At 43.3% G+C, this 18154-nt stretch overlaps 1 long non-coding RNA gene across 1 annotated transcript; it reads right to left on the reverse strand.

Moving 5' to 3' along the window:
- Positions 1-1517: 1517 nt before the first annotated feature.
- Positions 1518-16297, reverse strand: LOC309335685. Its single transcript, XR_014153635.1, has 3 exons — positions 15668-16297; positions 12502-12550; positions 1518-2893 (listed from the first exon to the last, which is right to left on the reverse strand). It is a non-coding gene; the product is annotated as an uncharacterized lncRNA (long non-coding RNA).
- Positions 16298-18154: the final 1857 nt, after the last annotated feature.

Here is an 18154-nt window from a genome sequence, read left to right on the forward strand (position 1 = left end):
AACATAAACATCCTTTGACATACATCAGGAAAGGTTACAGGGTATAAGCAGTAAAATTGGCTCCATATGGGTATCTTCATTCCCAGAATCACCTTGGAGTGTCCCAAATGTGCCCAGGCCATTTGATCCCAAATATCATGCTTCTGTCACCGTCGCCCTAGCAACCAGGCCTTCAGGATTGTTTACATTCCATCGGCTATCTGCTTCATGGAAGCTTTCAAGGAGAAAGCTAACTCACAACAGACATAGGAAAGCATCCTGCCATTTGTACCACTTTCAGGGTCAGATAGAAGAGGTGGAATGCAGCGTAGAAGGGAGTCACAAAATGCAGGCATGGAGGTATCATTCATGGATGTATTCCAGCCAAAGGTTAAACGCAAGTAATATTGCAAGTAATATCTGCTAGATCTTTGGCCAGGGCTCAGTCTGACCCCTTTCCTCTTACAAGACCCTGCATATAAGTGGCCTCTCTAACTCCTCTCATCGGCCCATATAAATAGCTGAGCCTGGTGAGTATTTAAGGTTCCCAGCCCCTATAGTTATAATTAGCGGGTAGCCATCTGATTTTATTTCGATGTTAATCTGATTTTAATCTGTATTTTAGTCGTTTGTTGAATTTTATGTCTTAATGTATTATATATTCTGATGTTAGCCACCCTGAGCCCGGTTCTGGCTGGGGAGGGCGGGATATAAACAAATTATTATTATTGTTGTTGTTGTTGTTGTTGTTGTTGTTGTTGTTGTTGTTTTGTTGTTGTTGTTATTGTTGTTGTTGTTGTTGTTGTTGTTGTTATTATTATTATTATTATTATTATTATTATATTGGAACATTTTTAAAATCGAATCAAATCTTTGCCCTGGGTCTCTAATTCTTATATCAGTGGGTCTGTCCCATCTGGTGAGCTTTTCCTGCCCAACTTTTAATTTTTGAATGAGGGATGAAAATGAACAAGGAATGTTCACGTATACATTCTATGTCCAGAATAGAAATCCATTCAGTGAATACGATCAGTATTGTTGTTGCTTTTAGTAGGCAAGTGATATGTAATTGATTGCATCCTGTCTCCCACCCAATTAAGAATGAGGTGGAATAATGTAATGAATATATCATTTCACCACAGTGGGCAGGGAGATGAAAAATGCAGTTATTGGCAGGAGACGAAACAGAAAAAGATCTGCGTGTGACAAATGCAGACAAGAACGGAAAAAAACCCCTTGCATCCTCATTCTGAAAAAGTGGTGGCATTCAACTAAGTTTTACAAAGAACAGACCCATTGAAATGAATGTACATGGTTACATTATGTACATTCATTTCAATGGGTCTAGTCTGTTTGAAACTTAGATGTTTCCAAAGGTCAAGATTTTTATCCTACACAAACTAAACCCTCTACTAGTTCAAATTAAGCTAGGTTTGCCATCTTTCCCAAAGTGATAATCCAGACAAAAATGTTGTTGAGCTTTCTTGGCAAAATCTCAACCCAAAAATGAGTTTTTAAGCTATTTTTAATGGAAATCTACACTACCAACATGGCTGCCATGCACCCAGATTTTCCTGGACATTTCAGCGATTTCTGCCGGCATGCTGCTTAAGGGGGCTGGATACTGCTTATGTCCAGAAAATTCCAGATGTATGACAACCCTAAATTAAGCCAGAGCCTCTGCTTTAGGGAGAAAACCCTTCAACACAAGCCCAGACTGTAAATTTGAATTCCCAGACAGGGATGTCCTGGTTTAAGAATACTGATTCAGAAACTGCCTTGTTAGGTGGCCAAAATATTCCCATTCCAATTAAAAAGTGCCTTTTTTTTTAAATTTCAGCATAGATATCTGAATTCTTTTGGATCTTCTTTCTTTTTTTAATTGTATACTATTCTTTTGTAGAAAACTAAACAAGACGAGATGTGCTTTTCAACATAATTAGAATTTTGTTTCTCAGCCAGCGGATTCCGTAGCTGAACGTTGCCCTTCCTAACCAGGCTAATGAAATTGAATACAGCGCGGGTTGGAAATAATTGTGGTTGGGTGTCGTGGAGCATGAAGTTGTTCAAAGAACAGCCGTTGAAGTCTAACTGCCACTACAATTGGTTTTAACAGAGAATCCTTTAACGAGGGCTGAGTATACTATGCAGAAATCCGTGAAGGGGGGGGGGGAGTAAAGTTACTGTAGCCAAGGGCAGCTGTAACATTTGGTGCATACATTACTGAACATACGACTTTGTTCAAGTAATTATGCTGCCATTCAATAAAAATGAGTAATTACCTAAGCAATAAATGTCATTTATATGCTTTTCCGTGTCACACATCTGAATAAATTGGATTCATAAATTTGATTCCTTCTAATAGCATTTCCCCCCTCCATTCCAATTTTTAAGTCAACAATTTTTTTATTATTATTAAAAAGAAGCTAATAAAGTAGACTGGTTGACACCTTGAGGGGATAAATTTTATATCCTGTATTCACCACTTGCCAGAATTAAAGGCCTCACTTTTTAAAGGGTGTTACATAAATATTAACAAAACAACAGGGCCCTGAACAATTCGGAGAACAGCATGGTAGTCTTTAGACATTTAGTCACATTGCAAACATAAAACTAGGTGATAATTAAGTTATTATTCAGTATAGTTTTCGGTTGTTATTATATATAAGAAAAATACTATAAAGCTTTTTAAAGGATTAAGAAGAAAGCAGGGGTTTCAAAAACCTGGCTTCCTTCCATATTCATGTTGAGTTCCTTTATGAAGTGCAGAGGGAATCCTTTTAGTCTCCCACTGTGTGTATCTTATGGATGATGGAAGCAGAAATTCCTCCTTCACACTTTTAAGAAGATCATGACGTTTGCTTGAATTTAATATCAGACTGGAAGTGTAGTGCATTTGGCCAGAACTCAAAGCCTGGAATGAAATGTATTGTTTTAGGGTATAACCTCGAGTATGGAGAAAACAGACTGAAGCATTTCTTTTTTTTCTCTTCCCTGCTGCCACTGCCCCGGGGGCAATTGTGGCTGTCCTGCCTGTTGACAGTGGAACGAGCGCTTCCTAGTAATAATAATATTATTATAATAATTTATTATTTATACTCTGCCCATCCAGCTGGGTTTCCCCAGCCACTCTGGGCGCCTCCCAACAAATTAAAAACAGAATAAAACATCAAACATCAAAAACTTCCCTAAACAGGGCTGCCTTCAGATGCCTTCTAAAAGTCAGATAGTTGTTTATTTCCTTGACGTTCTACAGAGCGGGTGCCACCACCGAGAAGGCCCTCTAACTGGTTCCCTGTAACCTCACTTCTCGCAGGGAGGGAACCACCAGAACCACCTCGGAGCTGGACCTCAGTGTCCAGGCAGAACGATGGGGGTGGAGACGCTCGCAGAAGCTCCTTCCTACTCTGCCACATATCATGGGTAGAAAACGTAGAATTAAGAGGCTCCTGAAGGCCACCTTGGTGAAATGTGCTGAGAATACTCTGACATTTTCCAAATTCTCTTCACTTTCCTTCTTCCATGAAGAATTCAAGACAGGATCAAGGTTATTCAGGACTCCTGAACAAAGCTATAGCAGGACTGCGATTAACTTTCAAGTAGTTCTATTATCCAGGCTACAGTCTAATGGTCAAAGGCAACTGCATTTTAGAAAAAGGACCTTGCTCCAAGTGTCAGATGAAACATAAAGATGAACATAAAGATGAAAAATGGCAACATTTCTGGGCCGGAACCATGAAGCGATGTAGAGGTAGGCACTGACTAAAAGTTACCCTGGGGCTGATCGGCAGATCAGTATGCTTTTGGAGATCTCGAAGGACCCAGGAGGGAGCAAGTGAGCAGCAGAGTGGGAAATGGATGTTCTGTTTCAGTATACAAATCACCATCACCCTTCCGAATCTTGTAATAATTTCTAATGTCGCAGAGGGACATAACAGCAGCCAGCCATTGCATCCCCCGTGTGAGAGTATCAGGGGGTTGCTTGAGAGCAATCAGGTAAATGCCTTCCTGGTCAGCTGTAAAGCCTTGTTATTGGTGCCAAAGAAATCTTCACCATGCAGAGCGCCACTATTTCGTGGCTCGCTCATTCACTGGCAGAATCTGTGAGTGGGTGGTCCTTAAACCTTCCCCAGCAGAGTAGTTTCTTGACGCCCAGTCTGCGCTTCCCCTCTCTGCGCGGAAGCCTACTGCGCAAGGAGGGCGTGGGTAACGGAGGACCTCTCTCCTCCCCGCTTTGCCCAGGCAAGGTGTCCTGGCACCGCCTCGCATCCTCCGAGCCCTGCAGCTCCTCTCCGCTGGAGGCGTGATTACTCTCCTCCGCTGAGGAGGTGCTGCTTCCCACGATCTTTGGGGACTCTCTGTAATCCATCTGGCCTTTCCCCTACCACCCCTGAGTCAATGGCAGTTCCCTGACACCCCGCAATCTGGACTCTTATATTTATATCAATGATTCACATACCCCCTAGACTTCAAAAGGAATTGTACTGGTGATATTTTGAGTTCTTTAGGTCAAACAGTGGTACAGTGGTACCTCTGGTTGCGAACGGGATCCGTTCCGGAGCCCCGTTCGCAACATGAGCAGAACGCAACCCGTGTCTGTGCATCGGCAGGTGTGCGGGTTGTGATTTGCCGCTTCTGCGCATGCACGTGATGTCATCTTGAGAGCCTGTGCATGTGCGAGCGGCAAAACTCAGAAGTAACCCTATCCTGGTACCTCCAGGCCGCCGCAGGATGCAACCTGAAAAGATTTAACCCGAAGTGTCTTTAACTCAAGGCATGACTGTATCTTGGTTGTCGACCTTAATCTGTTCCAGGAGTCCATTCGACTCCTGGAACTGTTCAGAAACCAAGGCATGGCTTCTGATTGGGTGCAGGAGCTTCCTGCACTGAAGCGGAAGCTGCGGAAGCCACATTGGATGTTTGGCTTCCAAAGAACGTTTGAAAACCGGAACACTTACTCCTGGATTTTTGGCGTTCGGGAATCAAAACGTACGAGTACCAAGGCATTCAAGAACCAAGGTACGACTGGTCCCCCCCCCCCCAGGTGTCCTATATAAGCTATCGCTGCCTTCTGTGGGATAACCTTTCAATAGGTTTGGCATAGCCTTGATTGCTTATTATGAAAGAAGAATGTTTATCCCTGATTCTGGGGCACAAATCCACAAGTCACACCCCTGACTCCCATCCCTTTCAAAATCTTTAAAACAGTATGTAAAAGGGGTGGCAGAGAAGGTAATAGGTCCACACACCCCTCTGGCATTCGTGTATTTCAGTAATTCATTGAGACTCTGCTTTTTGGCTGTTTATCTCACAATTTATACCTGAAGGAGCGTCTCCAATTGTTCAGCCCGGACACTGAGGTCCAGCTCCAAGGGCGTTCTGGCGGTTCCCTCACTGCAAGAAGTGAGGTTACAGAGAACCAGGCAGAGGGCCTTCTCGGTGGTGGCACCTGCCCTCACATCAGATGTCAAGGAAATTAACAAATATCTTTTGTTAATTTGTTAATTTGTTATTTTAGAAGACATTTGAAGGCAGCCCTGTTTAGGGAAGTTTTTAATGTTCAATGTTTTGTCATATTTTTAATATTCTGTTGGGAGCCACCCAGAGTGGCTTGGGAAACCCAGCAAGATGGATGGGCTATAAATAATAAATAATAATTATTATTATTATTATTATTATTATTATTATTATTATTATTATATCTATTGAAAAGTGAGTGTCATTGAAGTGAATGGAGTTTTTTATAATTTTTATTGAAATTCATTGACATAAAATACAATAAGAAACAAACTAGTCTAGAGAATATTAAATAATATTCTGTAATATTATTAATATTAAAAGAATATTAAAATAAGCCAATGGGGTTTAGAGGGCAACAATCCTATTCACACTTACCTGGGAGTCAGTCAATGGGTCTTACTTCTGAGTAGATGTACACAGCATTGCACGGCTCATCTCTTAAATGTAGCCAATAATAGGCATTTATTGTGTATTTTGTCCATTTACCAGAATAGCCTTGGCCTTCCCTAAACATGAAATAATGAAATAGCACCCCTGAGGATATATATGAACGTTTATAGGGAGATTGTCATTTGAATTTGAAACACTTTCCCAGCACATTACATGCCGCATTTAAAGAAAAATTAAGATTCCCAAGTCTCAAAAATCACATGAGGGGCAAGGAGGTTATTAACCTCATTTACGAAAGCTCCTTGAACAGTCGGTGGAAATGAGTGCAGTGCAATCACTGAAAAGAAGGGGAGGACTATATTTGAAGGGGTGTGTGGAAACAGGTACTCTGGAGAAGGGAGATAATTAGTTTCTTTTTCTTTTTTAAAGGAAGTAGAAGAGAATGTCTCTTTAAAGCCCAATGACTTTGAAAGGCAAAGAGTTTCTTTGGAGGACACCAAAGCAGTGATCCTGGAAAAAGTGGATGGAATCCAGTTTTAAATTTCAATAATCTTACTAGGAGGTTAGGCATACACTTAATCCAATTTTAAATAAATAAATAAATAAATAAATAAATAAATAAATAAATAAATAAATAAATGTATGTAAAGGACCCCTGGACAGTTAAGTCCAGTCAAAGGGGGCTATGGAGTTGTGGCGCTCATCTCACTTTCAGGCCGAGGGAGTCGGTGTTTGTCCACAGACAGCTTTTCCGGGTCATGTGGCCAGCATGACTAAAGCACTTCTGGTGCAAAGGAACATCGTGATGGAAACCAGAGTGCGTGGAAACACTGTTTACCTTCCCGCTGCACCGGTGTGCTTTCAAACTGCTAGGTAGGCAGAAGCTGGGACAGAGCAACAGGAGCTCACCCTGTTGCGGGGATTTGAACCGCTGACCTTCTGATCGGCAAGCCCAAGAGGCTCAGCGGTTTAGACCACAGCGCCACCCACATCCCATTTGAAATAAATATGGTGTGCCATAAAATCTTCTGTAGTGTTAATTGGACTGCACAAATGTGTCAATTTCAGATTCTCTATTTTTTTCTTGTTTTTCCAATCTTAAATTCTGTTCACCACCAGTCTGCATTTTATTTTTTAAAAAGAGTCATCACAAGCATTTGCCAGAATTTTAGAATGTGTTTCTAATTTGCACTACTTTGTACGCAAAGTTGCATGTATTCTTGCAAGCAATTTCCCTTTATAATGCATGTTCTAAGGTTTTTACGAAAGTATGGAAATTTTATTCACACTTTATTTACCCTAATATATCGATTTCTACACACATTTTTTGTTGGAAATGTATTTGGAGAAGTGGGAATTTCAAAGCTTAGCTGCATTTTGGGTCTGGTATTGTTTCAGTAAGTATGAGATCATAGAATCATAGAATCATAGAGTTGGAAGAGACCACAAGGGCCATCGAGTCCAACTCCCTGCCAAGCAGGAAACACCATCAGAGCACTCCTGACAGATAAGTTTTCTCTAAAACATGTGAAAATTTAGCAGTTAAGCAGTATATAAATTTAACAACAAGAGAACCAAACAAATTTCTCATCCCATCCCTACACATTTACTTGCCATTAAATATCAATGTTTGATGCAGCCTACTCCTATGTAAATGTACTTAGTCTGCACCCATAACAGCACAATCCTATATATATGTATCTATTCAGAAGTCAGTTCTGTTGAGTTCAGGTTAAGTGGGTATATACGGAATTGGTGAACAACCAATGGTGGAAATCTAAAACACCCAATGTAAGTTGAACTTTATTATTTCCATAAACTAGAGATGATGATATCCACAGACAAATGCCAATCAAGGGATTGGTGCCACTGGACAGAATCACTACATGATATAAAGGTAAAGGTAAAGGTAAAGGTACCCCTGACCGTTAGGTCCAGTCATGGACGACTCTGGGGTTGCGGTGCTCATCTCGCCTTACTGGCCGAGGGAGCCAGCGTACAGCTTCTGGGTCATGTGGCCAGCATGACTAAGCTGCTTCCGGCAAACCAGAACAGTGCACGGAAACACCGTTTACCTTCCCGCCAGAACGATACCTATTTATCTACTTGCACTTTGACATGCTTTCGAACTGCTAGGTTGGCAAGAGCTCACCCCGTCGCGGGGACTCGAACCGCCGACCTTCTGATCAGCAAGCCCTAGGCTCTGTGGTTTAGACCACAGCACCACCTGCGTTCCCCCAAACGGTCCATTTTAGAGCCAGTTACCTGCTGAATTTCTGGCCAGCGTTACTTAGATTCACTGTGATTGAGCTGCATTTTCAAGCTATGTCCTCCGCCCTTCTAGATGAACGATATAACAGGGTACCATATGAAGACAGACTCTGTATATGTGGGCAACTGCACGTAGAATACATATTGCACTATTTATTATATTGCCCATGATACATTGGACCCAAGAAGCAATTACTCACGTTAGCATCCATACAGGAAAGATCTCTCTCCCCGGCAGAAAAGGTCCTATGGCTTCTTAGCATTGTAAAATCGCCCCTTTTGCTTTGGCGGCCAAAAAGATCAGAAAGAAGACCCAAGACAATATAGCAGTGAACTGTAAGGGAGATGCAGTGATCGAAATAGAGATCATTATTTGTGATCGTGACACCCCTTTTGCTTGTATTTATTTTTGATTCAGATTTGTCATGGCCGATGTCTACTACAATAAAGTTATTAGGATTGGGTATGTGGGTGGCGCTGTGGGTTAAACCACAGAGCCTAGGACTTGCCGATCAGAAGGTAGGCAGTTTGAATCCCCGCAACGGGGTGAGCTCCGTTGCTCGCTCCCTGATCCTGCCAACCTAGCAGTTTGAAAGCACATCAAAATGCAAGTAGATAAATAGGTACCGCTTCAGCGGGAAGGTAAACGGCATTTCCGTGCGCTGCTCTAGTTCGCCAGAAGCGGCTTAGTCATGCTGGCCACATGACCCGGAAGCTGTACGCCGGCTCCCTCGGCCAATAAAGCGAGATGAGCGCCGCAACCCCAGAGTCGACCACGACTGGACCTAATGGTCAGGGGTCCCTTTACCTTTTATGCAATTGCAGCCTAGAAGGGCTCAAGTGAATCATGCCCATTGACTTTATGTTTGCATATCATGTAAAAAAATATGACATTTTTGGGCACGCTCCAACTAAAGTGAATCATAGGTTTATCTCTCCCCCAAATGCCTTAATCCTGAAGCTTTTTTCTTGTTCTTTGAATGTGGCTGCATGGCAAGAGGAAGGTTCAGTGAATGGTTAAGTGCAAATAAGGATTTAATATCAAAAGATAGGTGTTTACAGCCCCCTAACTATGGAAGGAAATAACCAGCCAGGGAGATCACACGAGAGTTCATGCCATATTATCCACCTCTGCAGATGTTTCCACCCGAGTTTTGGGTACCTAAGGAAAAGTTCGCCCTCTGTATAATTAAAAAATGTTTTGCAAAATCAACATTAAAAAGCAATAAAAATGAAGGGAAAGGTGTTTAATCAAAGTAATCACCCACAAGAGAGCGATCGGGAAACTTGTATCAAGCCAGGCAGGGTTCTTTAAACCATTTGATACAGATGCATAATCTGACAGTTATTCACAATGAGCATTTAGCTTCGCGATGGCCAGGTGTGGTTGTTTTACTGAGGTGGGAGAATCAGAAGACAAAAATCTCTTGCTCCCCTTTAGAAAAAGGGGATAATCCCTATGTATGTACACTTTCCTGCTGGCCTGGGATTGTGTGCTTCTGAATGTACAGGGGAGCTTAACTCAGACCCTCCAAGTGTCCCTATTTTCCAGGGGCAGTCCCGGATTTACAGAAGCCATCCCAGTTTCTGATTTGATCCCACAATGTCCTGCTTTCCCTTAGGACATCCCTATTTTCACCAGAAAAATGTTGGAGGGTATGAAGTTATGCGACCCCCACAGCCAAGGAAATAAGTAACTACACAAACTATAGAAGTCATCTGAAGGCAGCCCTGTATAGGGAAGGTTTCTTTTAATAAAAAACATTTAATGTTTTATTATGTTTTTATATATGTTGAAAGCCACCCAGAGTGGCTGGGGCAACCCAGGCAGATGGGTAGGGTAATAATAATAATAATAATAATAATAATAATAATAATAATAATAGAATAGGATGTCCCCATTTTGAGAAATGTTGGGTGGTATTCTGGGGAAGCATCAATAGGATGAAACTACCACTTGCTGCCAGACTCATTCAAGCAGGCAACTGAAACTTTAAAAGTGGGTGGACTGAGCTTACAGGGGGCTGTAAGACTCGAGAAAGGAATTGATCAAAAGTCATAGCTAGTAAAATATAACAAGGAAGGAAAACTCCAGGGGCAGAGAGCAAGCTCTTACAGTCGTACCTTGTAAGTTGGATGGAATCTGTTCTGGAAGTCCGTTCGACTTCCAAAACGTTCAAAAACCAAATTGCAGCTTCTGATTGGCTGCAGGAAGATCCTGCAGCCAATCAGAAGCCACGGAAGCCCCGCCGGGCATTCGGGTTCCAAAAGAATGTTTGCAGACAGGAACAATCGCTTCCGGGTTTGTGGCGTTCAGGAGCCAAAACATCCGCGTTCCAGGGGGTTCTGGATCCAACGTATGACTGTATAGGCAAGCTCCCTCCAATCTAATAGCCAAAACAGGCCACATGGTCAGGAGCAACTGCTTCCTTCTTTCAGAAGAAAGCTACAAGAGACTTCTTCATTGGTATGGAGTGACCCCAGTTCCAGCTAATGGGTTGGGAGAGACCTGATAAAAGCTAATTGCATTTTCATTGCAAATCATTGCTCAAATCAATTCAGCTGTATGTGTTTGTGAGACAGACAGAGAGAGAGACAGAGAGAGAGAATAAAAGAATGACGGAGAACAGAAACAATTGTGTAACATTTCATGGAACTTTTAGTTGAATCTAAATTATTAGACTGGAAAAACTATGTGTTATTTTTCTCCCCCTTGAATTTATGCATAGTTAAACAGCCTTTCAGATATGGGGGGGGGACGGACGGGACTTTCTTTCTTTTTGCTTCATCTAACGTTCCCATCAGAATCCTTTGAAAATGCAGCCTTGATAAAACTAAAGGAAAAAAGCAGGGAGGGAACCTCACAATTCCGTACAAATAGTTGCAAGCTGTGTGACGCCTGCTTTTTATCTGCATGGTGCCTAAAGATCAGAAGATTACTCCTAATTAGTGAATAAGTTAAATCATAAAATATACTGCAATGAAGGTTCACACTGCCTTAATTGTACACCTGAAAACTTCCTTGTTTTTTTCAAGTACTTTCATATTAGAAGTTGACTGTTTTTATGTATCTTCAGTGTAGATCACCTTGAGACGGTTGTTTAGAAGGCAATGAATAAATCAACGAGGAGGAAGGGGAAAGGAAAACAGAAAATGTATTTGTGAAAAGCACTCTACTTTTGGATCATCCCTCCTGATTACTGCTTCTACATATAGGTTCTGCAAGATCTCTCCCATGACACAGGAGAAGCAGAGGGCAAGATGGCAGACCCTCCAAGTGTCCCTCTTTTCCAGGGATGTCCCTGATTTAGAGAAGCCATCATAGTTTCTGATTTGATCCTGGAATCTCCCACTTTTCCTTGTTGTTGTTTAGTCATTTACTCATGTCCGACTCTTCATGACCCCATGGACCAGAGCACGCCAGGCACTCCTGTCTTTCACTGCCTCCCGCAGTAGGGTCAAACTCATGCTGGTAGCTTCGAGAACACTATCCAACCATCTCGTCCTCTGTCGTCCCCTTCTTCTTGTGCCCTCAATCTTTCCCAACATCAGGGTCTTTTCCAGGGAGTCTTCACATGAGGTGGCCAAAGTATTGGAGCCTCAGCTTCAGGTTCTGTCCTTCCAGTGGCACTCAGGGCTGATTTCCTTCAGAATGGATAGGTTTGATCTAAAGATGGGGGATACAAAGGGCTGTATCCAGAGCTTTTTTTCCAGCCAGAACGTGCTGGAATTCAGTTCCAGCACCTGTCAGGTGGGTGCCATTGCCATTGCAATAGAACAAGGGGGTCTCCTGGTGAGTTCTGGCACCTCTTTTCCTAGAAAAACAGCACTAACTGTATCCAAAGTAAGCTAAGTAACTGCTTGTGCAAGTAGAATTTCTTCTGTCCCCCCCCCTGCACTCTATAAAACTGTTCTGGGGGTTCCTCAATCCCCCAAAAGAAATTTGGAGATGGTGCGGGGGAAGGAGGAGAAAAAATCCACCCAACTATCCACGAAAGTCAGCAATCTTAACTACCAGCGAAACTCAGCAAGTTCCATTGAACTCAGTGAGGCTTACCTCACTGAACTCAGTGAGGATTGCCTTGCTTAGGGAGTCATTTGCTATTCTACGTTTTACAGTGAAGCTACATGAGTTGAGCTCTGCAAAGAAACTAACAAGCATCTAAATGAAGGCAAGGTGATTCATAAAGACTCAGTCAAGTCGCAAGTACAAAATAGATTCCTGAGTGTTTTTACAGCTGGTTGAAATTATGCAAGTTTATTCTGTAAGCAAAGTGATTATTTGTCTCCAGGATGTTACAGCCTGATCTGGAGAAAAAGGAAAAGGTAAACAACTCCCACCTGTTTTGCCACAGAAATTGTCTCTTACGGATAACTTCCACTCCCTGCCCTGAATAAAGAACAACAATCTTCCTTACTGAATGCTTAATGTGACTGAAAGGATTAAATAATAATCACCAGGGGAAAAACTAATCTATCAAATCATTAGCAGGAAGGTGAAGTGACTAACCTATAAGTAAAGTAAAATAATGAAATGTAAACACAAGCTGGAAAAAAAATGATGGTTTAACATCGAGAGACACTTTTTGAGAAATGTTTCACAGAAGAAGCACCCCACTTTCATTCTTTTCTGGGTGTAGGGAAGACTGCAAAATTGATCAGATATACTTGCCCATTTAGAGTGAGGGCAGGGAGCATTATCTTATAAACTGGCTTTGCAATATTGTCAGAAGTTTGACTCTGATTGGCTACATAGCACAGTGTCATCATCAAACTCTGTGATCCCTGGTTGGCTGGGATCTCGTGCACCCGGAAAGAGAAGCCATGGTTTCATTGAAAAGCCAGTTAACAGCCAGCAGAAACGACAAGCACATTTTTCTCACTGAAAATGTTCTGTGGCAGCCTAGGAGAAAATGCATCTGAAGAGAATAGAGATAATCAGTTTGTAACAAGCAACTGATAGATCTAATGACTAGTTGGTTTATAACAAGCTTGTGATGTGGTTTTTGTAAAAGAAAGAAAAATGATAGATGCTCTCCTCACCCACCCACACATATACATCTACACAAACTCCGTGTGGCTATACCTACATAAAATGTCCAGGAATGATGGGAGTTGTAGTTGAGCAATGTCTGAAGGCAGAAATATTCCCTACACCTGCCCTATTGTCAGGGACTGGGCAGAGGCAGAATGGTGGAGACCATAGCTGTCAACTTACAGATTTGAAAATAAGGGACCAGCAGCCTCGAAAATAAGGGATCAGCAGCCAAAATAAGAGATTTTCCAAGCACAGGTATGTTCAACTTCTGAGCCCCTCCAAGCCAAAGGCAGAAAGCCCAGCCATCAGCCAAATGAAGCCTCAAGTGGTGGTTCCCACAGCGCAGCAACCCGGCAAAGGGGATGCAGCAAGGAAAACCACCGTCACCTCTCCGCTGGGAAGCGCTGAGCAAAGGCGAGTCCCCAGGCAATGCGGCCGGGCACAAGGCATGCAAGCTCCACCCCCCAGTCATTCTTAGACTCCTTATTGGGTGAGCAACGCAGCCAAGCAACACAGCTGGAGCCTCCCTCCTCCCTGGCCGGCAGGGAGGGAAGGAGAGGAGCTGCTTCCTTTGAAACCCGGGAAATTTAAGGGACATCATCAATAAGGGACAGCAGCGGGACATGGGATAAGGGAGTTTCCCGCCAAATAAGGGACCGTTGACAGCTATGGTGGAGACCGCCTCCCCATCCTGACCCTTCCAGGGAGGAAGAGGAAGAGGAAGACAGTATAGATTTACAGCAGGGGTTTGAGGGAGGCCACAGCTCAGAGGAAGATGAGGGGGGAAAGTTGGAAAATAATGGGAGAGGAGGAGGAGGAGGCAGAACCAGAGCAGCTGGCTGACACATTATCACTAGAAAGCATTCCAGACCCACCATCTCCCAGAACCCGGCGAGCCTTAAAAGTAGGAGAGCAAAGAGCTTGGAGACAGATGGCGCTAAGCAGAAACCGTAAAGGGAGTGGTGCTGTTGACGAATGAGGAGGTGGGAGAAAGGGGGTTGGAGATTTCCTCAGGACAATGTCATTATTCAGAGATTCAGGGGGCTAGCCGTGTTGATCTGTCACAGTCATAATAAATAACAAGATGAAAGATGAAAAAATATTTTTAAATAATACCAGTGGCACCTTAAAGATCAACTAAATATCAGCTTTCAAGGTATGAGCTTTCGTGTGTAATACACACTTTGTCAGATACTCTGAAGCAGAGGTCGCTTCAACCTTATAACTGTTGATGACTGTTATGGCAGTTGGTTCCACAGGGAAGGGTAAGGGGTTTTTAAAAGGATAGATGACCAAAATTAGCTTTAGTATGTATAATGGGACATGAATCCAATATCTCTATTCAGACCAGGTCTCTCCATAGTTTTTAGTTTTAAGAATTTTAGTTTTAATAAATACCAAACTAAAAACTATGGAGAGATCTGGTCTGAATAGAGATATTGGATTCATGTCCCATTATACATACTGAAGCTAATTTGTGGAACCAGCTGCCATAACAGTCATCAACAGTTATAAGGTTGAAGCAACCTCTGCTTCAGAGTATCTGACGAAGTGTGTATTACACACGAAAGCTCATCCCTTGAAAGCTTATATTTAGTTGATCTTAAAGGTGCCACTGGAATTATTTAAAAAGATTTTTTCATCTTTCACCTTGTTATTTATTATGATTATTTAGAGAGTCTGCATTCCCAAGCCTCTCTCTGTGAATATTTAAGAAAAGCAGATGGTAAGGACTTTTCCTTGTCTTGTCCATTCCTCGCAACCTGCCATGGGGGTTGGTTTCTCAACCACCTGGCACCTATACTGGTAATAAGAACATAAGGCAAGACTGCTGGATCAAGCCAATGAATAGTAGCTGTTGGTGGCCTTCTGCTCCATGATTTTGTCTAATCCACTTTGAAAAATCCACTTTGAAAGCCATCCCTGTTGGTAACTATCACTGATTCCTTCCCTCCATAGTTTAACCATACAGTGCCTGAAGAAGTATTTCCTTTTATCTATCCTGTGACATAGCCATTCATGTTACACAGGAGACCTAACAAAGCAGGGGAAACCTGAAGAGTAATTTAGTAATTTGTTTCTCTCTCAGCAAGGACAAAAGGTAAACCTTACAGGCCTCACACTTACAGCATTCGCCCTCAGAGGACAAATTGGGAAACCAGAGTGATAAATGTAGACGTTCACCTCTTGAAACAGCCCACATTTCTCTCACTGCAAAGGAAACGTGCCAACGGTAAGGAAACAAGAGCCTTTTTTTAAAGAAAAAAAATCTGTATAGTAATCCCCTGTGAAAATTAACTAATAAAAAGGGACATTTGCAAAGTCTGAAGCTCATTTCACATATTCTTTCATTTCTTCCTTGTTTTTAATGGCATGTCAGAAGTAAATTAAATTTACATTTGTGGAAGCCCAGGGGTTCCTCACAGTCAAAGGAAAGCAAATGAGTACTTGATAACCTCGCTTACTTACTGAATGGCAGGCGACTGTGAAACACATTAGCCAGCTGCCATGATGGCTATTCCCTCCAGAAAGAATGTGCATCAGATTCTGTATAGATAGATACGCAAGGAGGTATTGTCTTCAAGACAATAATCATGCTTACGGACATAAAATCACCACCAATTTTTGCAGATTCATGAGGGGAACACAAACGTAGCTATTGTGAGTGCTTAGATGGCCGAATTGTTGCTACCTGGCCAGTTTGAACTGTCATAGTGTGACAGGGCTGCTGAGTGCAGTGATGGCCAGAATAAATAGATGGAGAGTGGACCTGAGTGAAGCCTGCTGCCCTCAGGTCCGCTCCCCAAGCCATGCCCCCTAGGCTGCCACAGATTGGCCAGTTTGAATGAGTGGGCCTGGCAGGAACCCGTGAGCCTCTGCAGCAGCCGAGGAGACGCGACAATGGCCTGGAAAATGGTACAGCACAGTGGGGCATTGTGGAAGAAGAAGAAGAAGAAGAGGAGGAGGAGGAGGAGGAGTTTGGATTTGATATCCCACTTTATCACTACCCTAAGGAGTCTCAAAGCGGCTAACAATCTCCTTTCCCTTCCTCCCCCACAACAAACACTCTGTGATGTGAGTGAGGCTGAGAGACTTCAGAGAAGTGTGACTCACCCAAGGTCACCCAGCAGCTGCATGTGGAGGAGCGGAGAAGCGAACCTGGTTCACCAGATTACGAGTCCACCTCCCTTAACCACATACCACACTGACATTGTGGAGTCCAGTAAGTGGCCACTGTGGTCTTTTCCTTACAAGTGCAAGTATTGCGTGCTAGCAAACATAACCTGCAGTTCCAATGAATGCTTTTCTCTCTCTTTTTGTTTTTCTGTATTTTTTAAATTTAATTTTATTACTTTTTTACTAAGGTCTTTCAACGCACAGCAACACCATACAGGTAAATAACGAAATAGCCCACCCCACCCAAGAAACTGGTGTTTAGGCAATAACTGTCAAAGAGCATATGTTCTTATCTCAAATATTTCTTTTTTCTTTAAAAAAGTTTGTATTGAAGATTTTCTTGTGTTGCAAAATAAAATACATATAGCGCCTCCACTTTCAATTTATCAAGACTTTTTTCACAGTATCTGTTAATGTTCAGTATGAGACATTTAATGTCATGGACATCTTACGGTTGGGGAAAAAGAAGGGGGAAAGAAAGAGGGGAAAGAGATGGGGTATAATAATAATAATAATAATTTATTATTTGTACCCCGCCCATCTGGCTGGGTTTCCCCAGCCACTCTGGGCGGCTTCCATAAAAACCAGAAATACACTAAAATATCACAGATTAAAAACTTCCCTGAACAGGGCTGCCTTAAGATGTCTTCTGAATGTCAGGTAGTTATTTATCGCTTTGACATCTGATGGGAGGGCGTTCCACAAGGCGGGTGCCACTACCGAGAAGGCCCTCTGCCTGGTTCCCTGTAGCTTTGCTTCTCGTAATGAGGGAACCGCCAGAAGGCCCTCGGCACTGGACCTCAGCGTCCGGGCAGAACGATGGGGGTGGAGACGCTCCTTCAGGTATACTGGGCCGAGGCCGTTTAGGGCTTTAAAGGTCAACACCAGCACTTTGAATTGTGCTCGGAAACGTACTGGGAGCCAATGTAGGTCTTTCAAGACCGGTGTTATGTGGTCTCGGCGGCTGCCCCCAGTCACCAGTCTAGCTGCCGCATTCTGGATTAGTTGTAGTTTCCGAGTCACCTTCAAAGGTAGCCCCACGTAGAGCGCATTGCAGTAGTCCAAGCGGGAGATAACTAGAGCATGCACCACTCTGGCGAGACAGTCCGCGGGCAGGTAGGGTCTCAGCCTGCGTACCAGGTGGAGTTGGTAGACAGCTGCCCTGGATACAGAATTGACCTGCGCCTCCATGGACAGCTGTGAGTCCAAAATGACTCCCAGGCTGCGCACCTGGTCCTTCAGGGGCACAGTTACCCCATTCAGGACCAGGGAGTCCTCCACACCAGCCCGCCCCCTGTCCCCCAAAAACAGTACTTCTGTCTTGTCAGGATTCAACCTCAATCCATTAGCCGCCATCCATCCTCCAACCGCCTCCAGGCACTCACACAGGACCTTCACCGCCTTCACTGGTTCTGATTTGAAAGAGAGGTAGAGCTGGGTATCATCTGCATATTGATGGACACCCAGTCCAAACCCCCTGATGATCTCTCCCAGCGGCTTCATATAGATGTTAAAAAGCATGGGGGAGAGGACGGAACCCTGAGGCACCCCACAAGTGAGGGCCCAGGGGTCTGAACACTCATCCCCCACCACCACTTTCTGAACACGGCCCAGGAGGAAGGAGCGAAACCACTGTATAACAGTGCCCCCAGCTCCCAGCCCCTCTAGACGGTCCAGAAGGATGTTATGGTCGATTGTATCAAAGGCCGCTGAGAGATCCAGCAGAACTAGGAAACAGCTCTCACCTTTGTCCCTAGCTCGCCGGAGATCATCAACCAG

Source organism: Podarcis erhardii (genome assembly GCF_964252035.2).
Source record: "Podarcis erhardii genome assembly, chromosome: 1".
Classification (NCBI taxonomy): Eukaryota; Metazoa; Chordata; class Lepidosauria; order Squamata; family Lacertidae; genus Podarcis; species Podarcis erhardii.